This window comes from Muntiacus reevesi, chromosome 2 (assembly GCF_963930625.1).
Source record: "Muntiacus reevesi chromosome 2, mMunRee1.1, whole genome shotgun sequence".
Lineage (NCBI taxonomy): Eukaryota > Metazoa > Chordata > Mammalia > Artiodactyla > Cervidae > Muntiacus > Muntiacus reevesi.
The window spans coordinates 281,046,937-281,063,468 of record NC_089250.1 but is presented as its reverse complement, the minus strand read 5'-3'; the positions used below and the strand labels follow the sequence as shown (position 1 = coordinate 281,063,468).

Sequence of the window (16,532 nt, the reverse complement as noted above, 5' to 3'; positions counted from 1 at the left end):
TGATGCTGAGAAAGATTGAGGGCAGGAGGAGAAGGGGACCACAGAAGATGAGATGGTTGGATGACATCACCAACTCAGTTGACACAAGTTTGGGTAAACTCCGGGAGTTACTGATAGACAGGGAGGCCTGGCGTGCTACAGTCCATGGGGCTGCAAAGAGTCAGACACGACTGAGTGACTGAATTGAACTGATAAGGGGAAAATATATGAAGAAGAATAGATATCTATATCTATATCAAGAATAGATAGCTATATGTATACCAGACCAGCTTGAATGTAAGGGATGATGTTGGTGACTGGTTCTGACTCTCAAGACTTCACACAACAGAAGCTTGGAGTCTCCCACAACCCAAGACCCATAATGAACATGCCTGTAAAGTTCAAGTGTTAGTCACTCACTCATGTATGACTCGTTGCAACCCCGTGGACCACCAGGCTCCTCTGTCCATGGGATTCTCCAGGCAAGAATACTGGAGCGGAATGCCCCGCCCTCCTCTTGGGATCGTCCTCATTTAGGTGTTGAACCCGGGTCTTCTGCTATGCAGAGATTGTTCACCATCTGAGTCACCACAGAAGCCGGAACATGCCTGTACTCATAGATTAAAGCTTCCCCAACTTTGTGGTTTACAGAGACAGTGTTCTGGAAAGCTCCATGGTGTTCTCCATAGTTCTGCAAGTAATACACTTTTCCTTCCCATGAGCTTTGGCTGCGTTGTACGTTTTGGCTCTACACCCACCTAGAGGTAAACTCGCTTTTCTGGTAACATTTCTCCATCCAGACTCCCAACCACCACTTGGTACTAACTCTAAAATCTGTTGCTTTGCTTCCAACACATGGAAATCACATTATTTTTCTGTGAGCAAAGCTAGCTAAGGGCCAGAACCAGTGTCCCTATTTTATCTTGTGAGGCCAGTAGGTGTCAGGCAAGCTCAGCTCTATGGATCCACAGTCCTCCAGATCGATGCCTTGGCTTACAGAAAACACTTGCAAGGCTTTGAGGTTTTCTTATACCTCATTTCTGAAGGCTTTTCATACCCACATTAAATAAACAGATGGCTCATCAGTGCCACTTCTACTTCCAGGTTAAAAATCCTCCAAGTTTTTTCTAACATACATATTCCACGCTTTGTGTTTAAATCTTTGACCATACGGTGTTTATCTTGTGTCTCATCAGAATGTAGTTAATTACACCGTTTCCCTTGAATAATGCAGTACTCACCACATAAGAGCTCTCGCCAAAACTGGATTTGATAAGGCAGGACATAGGTGGGCCTAGGATAAACTCCGGGAGCGCGGTTTCAGTCTGGTGGAGCCGATATACCAGTTGAGGGCACTGGAAAGAAACATTCAGCCTGAGGACAACCCGCCCACTTGAGGTTCCAGGCCTCAGAGGCCTTGCCTGAAAACAAAGAAACCAGCCAAGCTGCGCCTGCGCACTGGAGGCGTGACAGACACGCCCACAGAGCAGCCAATCCCTGAGCGGTGGGGCGGGGCCTCCATCGCGCTCCCCACCCCCCGGGCGCCTATTGGCCAGACTGCCTCAGTCACAACGCCGATTGGTCGCTTGTGCCTGACAGGGTACAGGCAGGCTGCTGGCCCTTCACTTCACCTCAGCGCTGAAGGATTGGACTTCGCTGAACATCTAGCGTTCCTGGGGACAGGGTGGGCAGTGCGGCAGGACAGCGGGGAGGCTGAAGGGAACGCGTCATGCCCAGCCCTCATAAACCTGATAAGTCTGATGGCTTCAAATTCCAGGGTGGGAGGCCCGAAATCCCGACAACTTTGAGTAACCTGAGTCCTAATCTGAAGGGGGCTTGCGTCTCGTTAGCTTCAGGGATTACAAGTCCCTTCATCCACAGAAAGACCCAATCCCCTAGTGCTGCGACCCTCAAATACCTAGATCAACCCCAGTTCCCCTCAGCCTGAGGCACCCTAAAAATAACACCCGCAGAGAGACCAAATTTCCTAAACCTCGGAGACCCTGAACACCTCCGCCTGGGAGCTCGTAAAACTCTTCCTCCTCAAGACCCTAACTGTCTTGCCTATCGGAGCCCTAAAGTCTCTTAATAAGAAACCCCCGATTTCCTCAGCATCACAGACCCCAAGTTGTCTCACCCTGCGCATTCTGCATCAGACAAAAGATCCCCAGTCCCCTCTGTCTGACGACCCCAGTTACTTCAGCCCGTGGGACCCAGATCTCCTCAAGCCGAGCAACTTCTCCCTTAGACGTAGAACCTACGTTATGCCCAGATTTTTCTGAGTCCCCCGGAGGAGATCCTGAAAACCCTTCTTGGAGAAACATTCCCTCTGTTGCACTGGAACAGAGCCCTGATTTCAGCCTGACCCCAGTCCAGCAGTAGGGGTTTCGGGTTTCCTCAAGAATCCCTCCATCACCCACAGACACATCACTCCCAGTGCCTTCCCTCAGAGGGGCTGAATTGTAGGGGAACCAAAGAAACCAAATCTAATTCACATTAGGCTGATCTGTCATATCTAGTCAGGATTCATCCATCTCACAAACACCCTCACCCCAACTGTCCCCTCACCTTCCTGCCCTGGACACTCCACCCAAGGCAGGCAGCTCAGGCTCTGGACAGTGGTCTGGGCTATCTCAGCACCTTCTTCTTCCACAGGCACCTTGGCCTTGAGCACTTCAATGGCCATTAGGCCGAAGAGGTCTCCAGAGGAGAGCCCTGAGGGAGATGCTGGGAGAACAGAGCGGAAGCCCATGGTGAGAGGTGGAGGCGGAAAAGTGGGCTCTAAGCCAGCTCTATAGGAAAGACATGGCGCTGGTCCCTGAAGCACCACAGACTGCTTGCCTTGGCAGCTGAGTGAACTTCCCTGTGACCGTATACAGGATGGCAATGCCTGGTCCTGTCTGAGATGGTGGGGTGGAGTGGGACAAAACAGGACACTAGTTTCTCAACTGATCTGTGTCCAGGGAGAGTTAGGAAAATGCTCAGTGTTTGTTCAGTTAAGCAGGACGCCGTCGGGAAGGAAAGTCTTCATCCCTGTCTCACACAGACCATCCAGGAGCTTCAGGCTACTCCCCGCACAAAAGGTGGAGGAGAAGGCTCAGCTCTAAGGTCTGACTTAGATTAGTAAATCACTGATGAAATCTATTATTTCCCTTAGGCCAAAGATGCTTTCAAAGACATCTCCGTATACTTCTCCAAGGAGGAATGGGAAGAGATGGGAGAATGGGAAAAAATCCGATATAGGAATGTGAAAAGAAACTACGAAGCGCTGATTGTTATAGGTAACAGGAAGTGCTGGGTGCCTGTGAGCCTGGGAAACATGAAAGAAGTCTTCACCCTCAGTGTTCACTTGGCCTGCTCTTAGGTGGCCTCTCCTGCTCACAGTTCCCTTTTGTGTGGAGACTAACGTGGAGGAAATGTTTGCAGTTCTGTACCAGAGGGAGGGTGACCTGCAGTGCAGAGCTCACTTCTTGCCTTGTTCTAGATTCCCCCAGCACATCCTACTAATTCCCTGACTTTGTGACACTTTCCGTTGCTTCTATGCTTTGTTTCCCCTACTTAGAACAAATGTTTTGCTTCTTTCCAGGTTTCAGAGCCACTCGACCAACTTTCATGCATCCCCGCAGGCAGGCCATCAAGCCCCAGGGAGATGACACTGAGGATTCTGATGAAGAGTGGACACCAAGGCAGCAAGGTGAGAGGCCAGGAGGATGTGGACGTGTCTTCCTGAAACCAGCCTGGGCTTAGGTCTCAACTACATCTCAGCCAGTAGCAAGGAAAACATAATTTTCACCATTCCCAAGTGGCTGTGGCTGAGTATTGACATTATCCTGAATGAAGATGAATGTATAGGTGTTCCAGTGTAATTCTCAAAAGTTTTATGGTTAAAATTTATCACTCTTTTAAAAAAGAATTATCTTGCTAAACATTCTTAGTGAAAGGCAGTTAAACAAACTTTTGAAATAAATTCACCAAACAGATTAGTTATTGGTTATTGTATTAAGTCTCTTCAAAGAGGAAATGATTAACATATTATGTCAAGATACATTATTTATGTATGTATATAAACAAAACCCGTGATCTTCTTAGCCTAAGGTTAAACTAATTCTTTATTTTGATTATGGGAAAGGGTTGGAGAGAACTATTTATTCTCCATGATCTTTCCCACATTTCACTGACCAGAGATGGTATCAGGAATGAAGTACACTTATTATAAAATAGAAGTGAGCAGCTCACTTCCTCTTCTGCTGCTCAAACAGTTTAGAAGAGTTAATCTGCCTGACTGGAGAAAACAATTTAGGTACATCTATGATTCTCCATATATGGATTTCTGTTCTCCCAGATTTTTAAATATTACTTATTTAGTTTTGGCTGCACGGGGTCTTGGTTGCTGTGCACGGCCTTTCGCTGGTTGCGGTGAATGTCTTCTCGTTGCAGAGCACGTGCAGGCTCTGTAGTTTCTGACACACAGGCTTAGCTGCCCCGCAGAAAGTGGCATCTCCCTGGACCAGCCATCGAACCTGTGTCCTCTGCATTGGCAGGCAGATTCTCATCCACTGTGCACCAGGGACGTCCCTCTGTTCCCTTAGGTTATTAAAACTAGCGAAACAGACATGAAAACCAAACATTTGGTTGTCTGCAAAGGTTTTGACAAAAGGAGAGATTCTTAGGGAATACATACGCCTCGGTTCACCATACGCCTGCTCGTCTTTATTTACCTTTTTAACAGTTTCTGAGTGTATGGCACACCGCTGCTAACTATGTACACGTTAGTGTTAGTGGCCACAGTGCTAATCGCTCAGTCATGGCTGACTCTGCGTCCCCAGAGACTGGAGCCCACCAGGCTCCTCTGTCCATGGGATTCTCTAGGCAAGAATCCTGGGGTGGGTTGCCATGTCCTGCTCCAGGTGATTTCCCAACCCAGGGATTGAGCCTGCATCTGTTGCATCTCCTGCATTGCAGGTGGAGTTTTTACCGCTGAGCCGCTGGATATATATATACACATTGCTGTACAACAAATCTGTAGAAGTGTTACATCTTGCGTGACTGAAGCCCTAACCCACTGAGAAACAATTTTCCAATCATTCCTCCTCATAGCCTTTGGCAACCACGATTATATTTTCTGTTTCCACAGATTTGATTAATTTAGATACCTCAGAGAAGTGTAATCAGGCAATATTTGCCTTTTTTGATTGGTTCATTTCACTTAGTATAATATCATCAAGGCCCATCCATGACGTAGCATGTGACAGAATTCTTTTTTAAGGCTTCAAAACATTCCCTGTGTGCATGTGGATATAATAAGTATAACATATATCTTATATATAATCTCTATCTTTTATCCCCCATGGACATTTAGATTGCTCACACATCTTGCCCATTGGGAATGATGCGGCAAGGACCATACATGTGCCCACTATTTAGTCAATATCTTGCTTTCAATTTTTTATGGAAACAAACTCTTGAGTTGGATTGCTAGACCATACAGCAGTTCTAACTTTCTGTGGAAACTCCATACTGTTTCTAGAAAGCTTGCAACATTTTACATTGCCAACAGTAGTGTATAAGGGTTCCAATTTCTCCATATCCTTACCAAACATGCTATTGTCTTCTTATACATATTGCCCATCACAGAAGGTTTCAATTTGCATTTCCCTATTGATTAGTAATATTGAGCATCTTTTCATATGTTTGTTGGCCGTTTGTGTATTTTCTCTGGAGGAATGTCTATTCAATTCCTTCTCTCACTGTTAGTCAGCTCAGACTGCCATAACAAAGCAGACTGCATTCCTTAAACCACAGAAATTTATTTTCTTACAATCCTGGAACATGGAAATTTGATAGCAAGGTGCCATCATGGTCCATCAGTTTCTCTTCCTGGCTTATAGGTATCCTTCATACTGGTGTATGCTTAGTAACGCTTTATCAGATGCATATTTTACAAATATTTTCTACCATCGTGCAGGTGGCCTTTTCAAGTCTGTTCAGTGTCCTTTGCTGCACAGGGGTTTTAAGATTAATCTCATTTGTCTATTTTTACTTTGTTACTAATCCTTGTGCACTTGGTACCATATCTAAGAAATCATTGCTGATTCAGTGTCGTGAAGCTTCACCCTTGTTGTCTTCTAAGGGTCTTATCAAGTCTTGCATTTAGGTCTTTCATCCATTCTGAATTGATTTTTCTTCAAGATGTAAGATGTTCATTATTTTGCATATGGTTATTTTGTTTCCCTAGCACCATTCATTAAAGGGATTAAACTTATCCCATTATCTTAACACCCTAGATGAAGATCATTAGACCATGTATCCAAAGAGTTTATTTCTGGCTGTCTATTCTGTTCCATTGATTGACATATCTGTCTTTATGCCAGCCAGCTTCCTCAGTGGCTCAGCAGGTGAAGAATCTGCCTTCAGTGCAGGAGACACAGGGGATGCGGGTTCAATCCATGGGTTAAGAAGATCCCCTGGAGAAGGCAATGGCAACCCTGTCCAGTATTCTTGCCTGAGAAATCCCCTGGACAGAGGAGCCTGGTGGGCTACAGTCCAAAAGGTCACAGAAAGTCAAGAAGACTGAGCGACTAAGCACACATGTTTTGCCAAATCTACACTCTTTTGTCTCCTGTACCTTTGTAGTGTGTTCTGAAATCAGAGGCCTCCAGCTTTGCTGTTCTTTCTAAGATTGCTTTGCCTGTTTGGGGTGCTCTGAGATTCCGTGTTAACTGTTGGATGGATTTTCTATATCTGAAAAAAATTCCAGTGGGATTTTAATAGGAATTGCATTGAATCTTTAAATTGCTTTGGGTGGTATGAACAGCTTAATAATATTAAGCCTCCAAATCCATAAACATGAGATGCCTATCTATTTATTACTGTCGGATTCCTTTCAGCAATATTTTGTAGTTTTCAACATATAAGTCTTTCATCTCCTTAAATTTATTCCTAATTACTTCATTTTTTTCAATGCGATTATAAATAAGATTATTTATCCAGTGGCTAAGACTCCACATTCCCAGTGCAGAAAACTTGGGTTCAGTCCCTAGTCAGGGAACTAGATCGCACATGCTGCAACAAAGTGCTGGCACAAACAAATAAATAAAAAGAAATATTGTTTTTTCTAATTTAGCTCTTGATCGTAGATTTAAAACAATAAAAAATAAATAGGATTATTTTCTTATTTTAATTTGTGGAATGGTCATTCTTCATTCATGGAAAGATATTTGAATGTTGATTTTGTACCGTGCAACTTTCTGCGGAGGATTTTTGTGTGTGTGGATTTAAAGATTTCTCTGCACATCAAACCATGCCCCTGTGAACAGACATAATTTTACTTCTTTCTTCCCAAAAGGAAGCCTTTTGTTTCCATTTCTAACCTAAAGCTCTAGCTAGGACTTCTAATATTATGGTGAACAGAAATGCTGATAATGGGCATCCTTGACTTTTCTTCTTGATATTTTTCACTGATGACGGTGATGTTAGAGGTTGACTTTCAATATATGACCTTTATTATATCGCAGTCACTTCCTCCTATTCCTACATTGTTGAGTACTTTTGTCATGAAAGACGAGTAAATTTATTAGATACTTTATGAACATCAGATGAGGCACAGATGAAGTTTCATATTTTTTTATAATTTTAAGAAAATTATGTGTGCTCCCAGTGGAACCATGGGAGTTGATGATACAGAAACCATTCTCCATTCCTCCTTTGGTAATCATTGTCTTTGTCACTCTCTGTCTTAGAATTACGTGTCCTTAATTAGAATACCCAGAGTTTAGAAGCATTTACCAACCAAAACACTGAATCTCATCATTCTTTAGGTAAACCTTCTTCAATGGCCTTCAGAGTGGAGCACAGTAAACACCAGAAGGTGAGTATTTCCCAAATCCTGTTGCCAAAATACCCTCCTCATGGATCTAGTCACAGGTGAGATTAGGAGAAAACACAGAGATCCTGGAGACTGCGGCCTTCCTGTCCTGAATCTTTAGCACAATGTCTGATATCACCATCTTTACAGTTAGTAAGAACAACAAGAGTAGTAGGCGGTTCTGTTGTTACATTATTTTCATAATATTTCAGACTTTAAGCATTTTATGTGAATAAACTTACTTAAACCTTAAATCAGTCCTACAGTACCTAAAAGTAGGTATATAACTATCACCACTATAGATTCAAAAAAAGAGGTAAAAAATATTTGATTATATGCCTGAGATCACAGTATCACAGGAAGTGCAATCTAAGCCAAAGCACTTTCTCTAAACCCCTGACAAACAGATTAAAACTTCCATAGTTCTATGAAGCTTATTCATACATCTTTATATCACTCATCTGAGAGATGTTTTCAACGTCAGTTTTGTGTGCTTTGCTAGAGAGGGATATGCTAAGACATCTGAATAAGGGAAGCTTAAGGACATGCTGGGCAGTTTGTAGAGTGGACAGCCCAAGATGAAGAAGCTTAAGGACATGCTGGGCAGCTTGTAGAGTGGACAGTCCAAGATGAAGAAGGAGACAGGATCCCTACCTCAGAGACTCCCACTCCAATATGAGGAAGCAACTCGCAACCCTGAGAAGCCTCAAGTTATGACTGAAAAGCAACAAATAAGAAAATAACAGAAGGACTTCACATAGATTACCTGCTTTTGAGTAGAAACTCATCATCTGGGCATCATTTCAAATGCTCATTCTTGTAGGAGGGAGTAACAACTCCTTCTTGAGCTCTAATTAGGCAACTCTCTTGTTTGTAATCATTTGTTTAGCCTGCCCCTGTGTTGTGACCTTTGAGAGCCTAGCCCACACCCATTCATTCTCAGAAGTCCAGGCCCAGCTCAAAGCCCCTGAGGGCCCCCTGAATGTTTTGTGAATGAGTGACTCCAATTTAAGCATTCATCTAGGAGTAGAAAGGTCAAAGGATGCTGAAGATAGAATCTGTGAGCTGCACTTGAAATATAGATGCAGTTTAGGGAATAAATTGATACCAGGGATGTATGCGCACGTTCTTACTGTATTAAATAGCACACACAACAATTTGTTGAACGTTATTAAATTTCATGTCCACTGTAATATTAAGAATTATCCTGTATAACAATTCATGGATCAGGAAAGTGAGTAGAACCAGCTGGTCATACAGCCTTGTTCAAGGAGAACTGATGAGACCAGCTACTTTAATTCCAAGCATTGTCGCTAGGACATGGCAACCTGCAGCTTTCATCTCATTTTCTTTATTGTCTAAATGTGTTTCTGCCGATCGTCTTCTCTCCTCTTAATCTCACTGCTTTGTCACCTTATTTTCCACATGTGTTTTGTCCCATCTGTAATTTACCATAGTTCCTCGTCCATCAAAGGGCCACTAATTAATAGAAACCCCCGGATCTCTCTATGAGCCCTTACCCTTTTCTTTCGCTGGCCTCCAGCTATTCTCCCTGCCTTGCTGTCACTTTTATGCAGAAAGTTGAAGGGGAAGAACCTTAAGATATGAATTCTAGTTTTCATTCCCTATCCGCCTAGGTCCCTTTTTTACACTCCAGTGTTCAGACCCTCCCCCCATATCAGGTATTTCCAAGATTTGTCAAAGTATTAACTGAAGACATGCATGTGAAAACACTTCATAAAGTCTTAAAGAACTAAAGAAATGCATGTTGTCTTTTACTCACATGGAAGAGAATGTCCAGGGCAGCATTAAGTAATGAATCTGGTTTGAAGGAATTGCTGGGAGCAGCAGAATCGCTGAAGACAAGTCGCTCCAAGCAGGCTCAGAAACCGGTCCCCCCTCCCAGAAAAGCAAGGACCCCTGGACAGCACCCCAGACAAAAAGTCGGTAAGAGAAAATTTGGGAAGTTCCTCTAATTAATTCCTCTAATCCCTGTAGAAAAACTAATAGGTATGGCCTAGGTGTGTGGCATGGACTTTGGGTATGCATGGGTTTAAGCTGGACTGATCTGAGACATGAAGTTAGCACTGAGGCCTTGGGAAAATCTTATACATTTTCTGATGTCCTGATTGCTATCTGTAAAGTGAAGATAAGGATACATAATTCATACAGTGCTTGAAAGCTTTACATTAAATGCAAAAGTCTGACACCTACAAGGAGTTCAATAAATCCAGCTGTGATAATGGGAACCGAGCTTTGTTAGTGTTCATGCCCAGACCTCTGCTCAGTGCCTTACATATCATGTGCCCTTACCATATATTTTCTGAGTAGAGGTGTCATTGAACTATTTCCTAAGCAAGATGGTTTGGAAATTAAACCTACTAACAGGAAGTGTAAGATGCTATCACTGAACTGGGCATCTGTGGTCAGTGGAGCTTCAGTCTCCTGAACCTGTAGTTAAAGGGAGAAGAAACAAAGTATAGAGAGGGACTTCCTGCGGGTTAAGTGGTTAAGGCTCCACGATTCCACTGCAGGAGGTGTGGGCTCCATTCCTGGTCAGGGAACTAAGATCCCACAAGATATGCAGTCTGGCCAAGAAATTAATATTACATCATAAAAGCATAAAATTACAAAAGTAAAGTTTGAAAACTACATGTAAGAAAGTTTTAACAAAGTGTAGAGATGGACAGGTAGGAGATCTCACACTTTCTGACAAAACAGGGACTAACTCCCCAGATCCCAGCAGCCTTGCTCAGCTTCTGTTCTCCATCTTAGAACTCAGAGGAAAGGAGACTGGAGTGAAGAGGTACAGTCTACGAGAAAGAAAGGGCCACGTCTACCAAGAGGTCAGCGAGCCCCAGGATGACGACTACCTCTGTGAGTGACTCCGCTGGCCCACTCATGGAGAAGGGGCTACGAGCCCTTGATCCAGTAACCTCACGTAACTATTTGGTCCCCCGATCATCCCCTTCCTCTATGACTTGGGGTACAAGATCGAGGCCAAATGCCATGAATTCCCCAGTTCTTTCTGAAGGTCAATGCGACCAGCAACATCACTGTACCTCCTCTCACTCCCTGTTCTCACCTCCAGATTGTGAGGAGTGTCAGACCTTCTTCATCGACAGCTGTGCTGCCCATGGGCCCCCAACCTTTGTAAAGGACTGTGCAGTGGAAAAGGGGCATGCCAATCGCTCAGCCCTCACTCTGCCCCCTGGGTTAAGCATCAGAGTGTCGGGCATCCCTGACGCTGGGCTTGGAGTGTGGAACGAGGCATCCGATCTGCCACCGGGCCTGCACTTTGGCCCCTATGAGGGCCAGATCACAGATGATGAAGAGGCTGCCAATAGTGGATATGCCTGGCTGGTGAGAAGCACCCATTTCCCTGTCCTCTGGCCTCTAACCGCTTGTATGTTGTGGGGGGCACTTCATGTCTACATGGGAGGACACAGATGGTGATAACACGGTCGGCAATGACAGAGTCAGCCCTGGGTACTGTGTGTCCTGGATGTGAACAGAGGACTTCCATCTAAAGGTCAGAGGAGAGGTGGGACCACACTGTACAGACACTCAGGTCCTCTATCTAAAGCTCAGAGGAGAGGTGGGAACACAGTGTACAGACACACAGAAGTGACTCCTCCCTTGTGGAGCCCTTGCCTTCAATGAACCAAGAGACTCAGACTTGGAATGATGAGTAAGGAGCTTACCGTGTGGTCCGACTGGCACTTGAATCCATGCAGGCTGAAAAGCACCAATAACTACACAGGGAAATAGCTCTTCTATTGCTTCCTACCAAAAAAAAAAAAAAAAAAAGAAAGAAAGAGGAAAGCTTGTAACTCTTTTTCTGACCCTCAGATCACCAAAGGGAGGAACTGCTACGAGTATGTGCATGGAAAGGACACGTCTTCGGCCAACTGGATGAGGTGAGTGCAGTGAGTCTGCAGTGTGTAGACATTGAGACGCCCTCCGTCCCACGCCCCTTTCCTTCTCAACCCGGCTCCCTCAACAGCTTTTATATCTCCTTTCCTATTTTCCCTCCATATAATGCCCTTTCATTTCAGAAAACACTAGAGAGAAGGAAATAAAAATATGGCATATGCCATCAAGATACATGTCTATAAGCTGAACAAAACTGGTGGACTTGAAAACAACTTGAGGAGTCTAGATTCACCAGGGACACTTTAACTCACTTAATGGACACTTACCACGCCCTTGATGGTTCAGTTTAGACAGTGAACATCGGTACTGAAGTAGATCACACAAGCCATGTCCTGTTGGAGAACATACTGCAAACAGACATTAGCCAATTGATTTTAGGAGCAGTAACCTTATTTTTTCAAGCTTTGAGCAACTGCACACGCCAGGATGACCTAACACAGGAGACCTTGACTCTCTCTGGGCAACAACCTCCTCAGGCTTGGTTCCAGTGAGAAGCGGGCCCTGAGGCCTCAGAAGGAATGGGGGCAGCTTGGCCCTGAGCAGAGTCATTCTCTGAGGGCCTCTCCTTTCATCAGGGCAGACAGAGAGTGAACAGACTATTACTCCTCCGAGTTCCAAGCTATATCATAGCTCTCTCCAAGTTTCCGTGGGAGGGGGTGGGCAAGCTAATAGGACCCTGGATACACGTGGGGAGATGGGAGAAAGCCTCGGGAGAGAAGGCAGGCTGGGGTGAGTGCTGAGGGCTGCGTGCTAGCCAAGGAGCCCCAAGTCCTGTGGATGAAAGAGAACTTAATTCAGAGTTTAGAGGAGCTGAAGGTCACCAACCTCACAGACAGTCCAGGTGGAGATGAGTCTGGAACTGGGCTCTGAGAAATGGCTGCTTAGGTAAGGAGAGAAAAGCATGGGAATTCACATGGCCTGGTCGAAGGTGTGAACAGAAGGTCCACATGAGGGGCGGTCTCAGAGGCGGAAGGCAAGGAGCTGGGCATGGGCGGAGAGTGGAGGGCACTCATCCCCTGAGGTTTCTTTCCCTTTCCCGGCCTCGACCCCAGGTATGTGAACTGTGCCCGGGACGACGAGGAGCAGAACCTGGTGGCCTTCCAGTATCACGGGCAGATCTTCTACCGAACCTGCCGGGTGGTCAGGCCGGGCTGTGAGCTGCTGGTCTGGTATGGGGACGAGTACGGTCAGGACCTTGGCATCAAGCGGAACAGCAGGGGGAAGAGTGAGCTCGCGGCCGGGAGAGGTGAGTGTCTCCCCTCTTCCAGCCCCCCACCCCATCCTGGGAGCCTCGTGGTCCGATTTCGAAGCAGAGGACAATCCAGTCCAAAGTGAGGTGAGTTGCAATTAAAATGCCTCAGAATTTGATTCTTTTCATGACTGTTAGGAGAAATTTTATATTGAAAATGTTAGTTCTAATTTTTAATATTTCATGCAAAAAAATGTGCAACATCACCTTCTGCTAAAAGGCTGAGAAGCAAAAAGCAACATTTCGAGCACCTACCAGCTCTCTCCCATTTGCCTGTTTCTTCCTCATTTCTTCCCATTTCTAAGCGACACGTGTACAGTGATGCGCATTCAGTCACTGTTCCAGTCTGTTGTCATGTGAGTTCACGCTCTGTGCCAGACGGGGCTCCACGCACCGAAACAGACAGAACCACTGCCCTAGGGCAGCAGGGGCTTCACACCAGACAGGGGCTGGTGCTCTGAGGAAAACCAGCGCAGGGAACGTGCCTAAGTCAGCGTGAGCAGAGGGTGGGCTGTGGTGCAGGACGGTGCGGCAGGGCCTCTGCAGAGACAACACCTGCGGGGAAGGATTCCAGGCAGGGGAGCAGCCAGTGCCTCAGCCCCAGGGCCGGGAAGAGAGGCCAGGCCAGGGGTTGCGGGAGGAAGCACAGAGGCAGAGGATGGGGGCTGGACGGGACACGGAAGACTCAGGGCCTGTGTCCACGTGCAGGCCCCAGGGGTCCTCCTGGGTGACACAGAACAACCGCCAGGCTTTCAGCTGCAAGCAGCATGTTCTCTGTGCTAAGACGATCCTTTGGTTCACTTTTGGGAAGAGACAGTAGCGGGGAGTCCCCTCAGAGATCAGTTCATTGCCAGACATGAGGGGAGAGTGGGCTGTCTGAAGATGCTTGGGAGTGAGGGTGTGAAGAGTCTGGCTGGACATGCATTTTAAACAGGGTTTCCTGGTGCATGTTAAGTGGATTAAGCCTGAATGAAATAAATGAGGTATGAGTACTGGTGAGGTTGAGAAGGGATATGCCTTTATTTTATGATTTATGGGAAACTGAAAGAAGAGCAATTTGTGAACCAGTTTGGGCAGCAGGAGCCAGACCTGTAGTCAGTGGGACCTGGGCCGCTCGGTCTCGTCCAGGCTCAAACCCACTTCCTGCAGAGATCGGCACCAAGGCTGCTCTTTGAACAAGGAGCCACAAAGTCAGATTTACCCACACCTGCTCTAACCACCCCCCGTGCTGCTTCCCATATGCAGAGAGCTCCAGGCCAGGCGCCCCTAACTTAATAGACCCTCTCCCCTCACAGGGAGCCACTCAGGACATTTCACCTAAGTCACCAAGTCTTATCCCTCAGTAGGGTGAATACCTGGGGCCACTGTGACGTGACTTTTCAGACACTTACACGCAGGGAAAGTCCCTGCAGATCCATCTCTATCAGGAGAGACGCTGCCTTGTTGCAGCTGAAAGGTCCCTATCTGGGTGGTATGTAGAAAAGGCCCTTGACACCCGCTTCCTGGATTTCTGTAGATGTAGAGAATAACAGTGGAATGGAAAAATGGACTGTAAAGACACTTGATGGGACAGAAATCGTGCACTGTCAACACTTAGATGATGAGTCGGGTGGGCCTGATCACGACAAACCAGCTACCTGACCAAAAGCTTCCTCATTCAGCAGAACCGAAGCCCAAGATCCACCTATGTCCCTCCTGCTCTCTGGCCTTTTCCAGCCAGAAATTCCTCAGCCGACACATCCAACGCAGTCACCCCTCTCAGACCCTCCTGAGACCATCTGAAAGAGACCTCCTCCAACCAGAGGATCCCTGCCCAGGCAGTCAAAATCAGCGATATTCAGATCCACACAGCCCGAGCGACAAACCTGAGGGTCAGGAGGCCAAGGACAGGCCCCAACAATTGCTGAAAAGCGTAAGGCTGAAGAGGATTTCAAGGGCCTCTTCCTACTCACCCGGAGGACAAATGGGGGGTTCTGGGGTGCATGAGAGAATGAAAGACGAACCCAGCACAAGCCAGAAACTGAATCCAGAGGACACAGGCACATTGCTCACGGGGGCAGGGGTCTCAGGGATTATGAGGGTCACGTACGGAGAGTGTGGGCAAGGCTCCAAGGACAGGTCAAGTCTCAGCACACACGAGAGGACACACACAGGGGAGAAGCCCTATGCTTGCGGGGAGTGTGGGAGAAGCTTCCATCGGAAGTCCCATCTCATCAGACACCAGAGGACACACACAGGGGAGAAGTCCTATGTTTGCGGGGAATGTGGGCAAAGCTTCCATCAGAAGTCAGATTTCATCAGACACCAGAGGACACAGACAGGGGAGAAGCCCTATGTTTGCGGGGAGTCTGGGCGAAGCTTCCGTCATAAGCCAGTCCTCGTCAGACACCAGAGGACACACACAGGAGAGAAGCCCTATGCTTGCGGGGAGTGTGGGCGAAGCTTCCATCAGAAGTCCCATCTCATCACACACCAGAGGACACACACGGGGGAGAAACTCTATGTTTGCAGGGAGTGTGGGCGAAGGTTCAGTCAGAAGTCAGCCCTCATCAGACACCAGAGGACACACACAGGAGAGAAGCCCTATGTTTGCGGGGAGTGTGGGCGAAGCTTCCATCGGAAGTCCCATCTCATCACACACCAGAGGACACACACAGGGGAGAAGCCCCATGTTTGCGGGGAGTGTGGGCGAAGCTTCAGGCAGAAGTCAGCCCTCATCAGACACCAGAGGACACACACAGGGGAGAAGCCCTATGTTTGCGGGGAGTGTGGGCGAAGCTTCAGTCGGAAGTCCCTCCTCATCACCCACCAGAGGACACACACAGGGGAGAAACCCTATGTTTGCAGGGAGTGTGAGTGAGTCATGAGCAACAAACCACACCTTAGCCACAGGAGGATTTCTGCAGCCACCCCATGCCTCAGCTCTAAGGGCGCCTCAGAGGAGGCCTGTGACCCGTTACTGTCCCCACGAGTATGAGGAGAGAATTCCCAGGTGGTACAGGGGTCAAAACTCCAATGCAGAGACCCACGTTCAATACCTGGTTGGGGAACTAGCTCCCACATGCTGGAACTAAGACACAGCACAGCCGAATAAATAAGTATATAATAAATATTTTAAAGAAAGAGTATGATAAGCACAGAATTACTTGTTAAATAGACCTTCCACTTTCATGACATGAGAGGAGGTAGATAAACAGCAGAGGGTTTCTCAAGTGTTTTGGAGATGTTCATGCCAATTGCCTTCGTGGTTTTTTAGGTCTCCTCTTCTAATAAATTTTGTCTCAAAACAAATCTGAATCCCAGACTATGTATTCATTCCCCGTTTTACTGACAGCAGTGGGGTCCAGTTAGCTTAACCGCTGGGAAGGCATAATTCTGGAGCCAACTCAGTTAGGTCACTGGACAGTCAGTCCTGGGTCCAGGGAGAGGAATGCAGAGTGGAGTCAGACTCACCAGGGAAGGGAATTCCCCGGCCTCCTGGGAAGTGGGGCCCCTCCTCCTTAT

At 46.7% G+C, this 16,532-nt stretch overlaps 1 pseudogene; it reads left to right on the top strand.

Annotated features, from left to right (window-relative positions):
* The first annotated feature begins 3,591 nt into the window (after positions 1–3,591).
* LOC136157729 (histone-lysine N-methyltransferase PRDM7-like) lies at positions 3,592–14,897 on the top strand (annotated as a pseudogene).
* Positions 14,898–16,532: the final 1,635 nt, after the last annotated feature.